This window comes from Cryptomeria japonica, chromosome 6 (assembly GCF_030272615.1).
Source record: "Cryptomeria japonica chromosome 6, Sugi_1.0, whole genome shotgun sequence".
Taxonomy (NCBI): Eukaryota; Viridiplantae; Streptophyta; class Pinopsida; order Cupressales; family Cupressaceae; genus Cryptomeria; species Cryptomeria japonica.
Genome location: NC_081410.1, coordinates 197,302,751 through 197,306,889, shown reverse-complemented (window position 1 = coordinate 197,306,889; position 4,139 = coordinate 197,302,751).

Here is a 4,139-nt window from a genome sequence, read left to right as displayed (position 1 = left end):
TCACAGGTGTTCCAGTCGCTCTTTTGGATTCGAGCATCTCGTATTTTCAGTTGATTCTATTTGTCTTCTTGGATCATCTTTGTAAATATTGGACCTTATATGGTCAGATGTATTATTTGTTATGTATGCCTTCATGGAAAGATGTAATTTTAATGTAAACATTATGTGTTCTTATGAGACTTAGTGGTTAAGTGCAATGTAATATTATTTCGATCTTGTAATGTAACATAAATATATTGATGAAAATTGGATGGTTAAATGTATATATTTCATTAGAATCACTGATGTAATGTAATGGAAAGTATCATCATGAATTAAAACATAGGAATGTTAATGATATCAAATGCAATTGAATGAAACAAGATCATTGTATAGCGTAATTGAGTCTTTATGATTAAATTATCTTAAGTGGATTAATTAACCTTAAGCAGTGTTTAGTTTGATTATATAAACCATGTTGGAAAACCCTTTAGGAGTTTAGGTTAAGTCTTTCATTTGTGCAAATAAAATGTAATGTTATCTTAATGCATCATTTAGTTATTGAAGTTTTTAAAAAAAAATTATTTTCACTCTTTTTCAAGTGTTTTAGTTAAATCCCTTTAGGGTTTCCTGGTGAGGTGTTACAGTCACAAACAAGGCCACAATTAGCAACACAAATGAAAACCTTCTATTGATGTGTAAAGAAGTTAAATATGGATCTGCAGCAATCGAATACATTTTGATTTCAGTCCTAATTTGGATCCAGCTGCAACGAGCACTTTTCACATGCGTCCATGGTTTAGTGCAATAAGTGGTCGTGTTCGGCTTCGCAGGCATGGTGGCAGCCAACACATACCACCTAAATTTACCCAGTTAGATTTTTTCGTGTTCCCTTTCAATGGTAAAATGGGGAGGAAAGGCAACAACCAATCTCAACAAACAGGCGAAGCACACGTCATAGGTGTTGCCTTTATTCCATGGAAAATGGGTTTGTTAGGGACTCCCATATTTCAAAACTCATGTGCATGTTTTTAATATAACTTACACTTGCTCAATGCATCGTCCATTTGTGTCCAATGTTTACAAAGCATCATCAAATTCTAGCCCAAGAAGTCCTCATTGGCGTTTATCTTTTGACAACACTACGGGTTCACAACATATGGATTATGGAGAATAGTGACTAGTACATAAAATTATTTTTTTGTCTTCTTTCCTTAGCTTTACTTAGCCATTAGTAATTATAATAATACATGTGTGTAGGGAGTCACAACCATTTATGCATGTATTATTGATTAGATATCCAAAGCTGTAAATGTGAAACTATCATCTAATTTAGAACACAATGTGTTTTGCAATTTTGTGTTTCAAATTACTACACGGCGTGTTTTGCAATTTCATAATGCATTTTATAACAGTTCTTTTTTTGTCATGCGGGTGGACGAGACACATTTGACTCTTCGACAATGAGCAGACATATGACTTTCACTACTTTTGCTGAAAGATTGAGGTTTTCAAATGTATATTGCCCTATTCTGAAATTAATATTCTATTTACCTTTCTCTAAAATATTATGCTTTTTTATTACTACAACATACTGAATTCACACCACCAATGTCTTCTTAAGCAGGTTGAGAGACCTTGAAGCAAATGATTTCTCGGCCTTGTAGGTCAACGTGCACAATCAAGGCATGGGCCATCCAATTCTGCAATTCAACATTGATGCTTGGCAATGGTATTTGACATCGAGGGATAGTTGGTGGTACACAGAGGAAATTCATTACTACGTTTTGTTTTGGTCGGCACGGGTGCCTAGGATCGTGGTATCCTACACAATGACATATAAAAACATGACAAGACGGGTGACACCGTTCGTGCTCGATGACTAGATAGATAGTGTCTGTTATGATTTTCCAAGATTTGTCTTGGTCTTGGACTACACAGACTTGTTTCGTACGTGATACAGAGATGGAACTCAAAATAGATTTTCGAGGATCCAGGCCAACTTTGCTTGAATCTCATTCTTATGTATCATTTTTTTGGTGCTTGCTATTTTGTAAGATATTGATATGGAAGAAATGTATTTTGGTCACTCTTTTGACTTTTTAATGTTGTTTGTTTGTGTGAAAAAAACAATGATTGGTTACCTTTTTTTAAGTATATATGCCTCACACTATTTGACATATGTTAACCAATAAATACAATCTTTATAGTACTCAGACATGTAATGTCCTATGAAATGTTACAACTGTTACCAATTAAGGACAATTGTGTGAATGCATTGTTTTGTCTCAGTTAGGCACTCACCTTAAGATTATTACAAGACAAATTATTATAGATTTGAAAATTGAATCTTTACACTTTTTAGAACAAATAATTTAACATGCTTTGCACTTCACTGTATTATCAATCATCAAACAAATGTTTCTTAACCATTTATTGTTGGCAATACTAGAAACTTCTTCACAAACTCAAATGGCAATATTTTTCACAAGGATTGTCTGTAGTTTTCAAACTAAGAAAAGATGATTTTCACATAGAACATGTGCTCTGAAACTCAATGACTCTGTTCACAATCTGCACTTCAAATACCCTATCCATGGACTTAGAAAAACTTATCAAAGTACTTAATTTATGTTCACTGATCTTTCTTGTACAAACAATGAATAGATCAGCAAAATAGAGCACAAACTTAGAGCACTTTATCTGTAACTTCTAACAATCTACAAAGGAGAGAACCAAATTGATGCACAAGTAGGGTTTCAAGGTCTCATAATTATGTATCTATTCTTCATTTGGCCAACTAACCCCTCGATACACATCCAAGTCTCCATGTTTAGGCTACTATCAATGGACCTTTTTTATTATTGATCACTTTTGAAGACACACCTATACCACACCTCACAAATGGATCTTAGACAATTCCAAAACACCCTCAAACAAGACACTTCAAAAGGATCCCCAACTATTCAATGCTTATGGACAAGGACAACAAAGTTGATGTCTTGTTGTTCACTTGTCTCATGAAGGAGGACAAGCATTTTGACAAGTTGACCCACACAAACACTAGGCTTAATAACATCTCTCAACACCATTTGTTTCAAACATGAATTCTTTTCAATGCCCAAACAACACCCATAAGCATGACTAAACACACACCAAGGTTTCCACATTATATATATATATATATATATATATAAATTCAATTGCATCTCAAAGTCAAGACAAAGGGCAATCTCAAGCAAAGAGTTACAACCTGATGTATGCTCGTACAATATCGTACAACGTGAAAGAAAGAGACTGTTACATAAAAACACAAAGAATTTGCACCAACATGATTCAAAACGTTCATTCAAAATGTTCACCATCCTCTCCAAACAAGTTTGGGATCCAAATTGTTGTATTTATTGATGTTGATTTTATCTATCTTATAGGTTCATCGAACAAAGTGATATTGCAATACATAAAAAAAATGTCTTTGATTATCTCAATATTTGAATCACTCAATACTATATAGGTCTAAAAGAAGAATCTTTTCATTTCAACAACACATGTATAATACTACTTAGATCCGTTTTAGATTTCAAAATATTCTTTACCCTATTTGGCTAAATGAATGATCCACAACACAAACACATTAAATGTTAGCTTCAAAAGTATACCTTGACATTTATTTCTACAAACGCAATGACATAAAGAACATACCAACAATACATGGTGTGTTTCTCACATGTCACAAACACAATGTATATCTCACTACAAGAATGAAAGGGTAAACCCTGATATGCAATAATTTATGAAAGTAAGGTTGAAATGTATAAGCACATTATTTCGACATACTACACAAAATTTCATAGATAATAAATTAAGGGAAATTGTGCGGATGCATTGTTTTGTACTACATGAAAGGGGGAACAATCCTAATTAGCATCTTGAAAAATTGAGAAGGAATCTACTAGATATTTTTTTGAAAAGAAAGGAATCATACAAATCATCCTTTAAAGCCTAAACTCATGTAGCATGATGATTTGTATTGATTGATTGACCTCCTAGGTGATGCATGATGTAAGGACTTGTGTGTTTGAACCTTAATTTCACCTAGATATCATGATAGTTCATATTTGTTTCTATCCCTCTATTATCAGTATTGTGTCAACCCAACC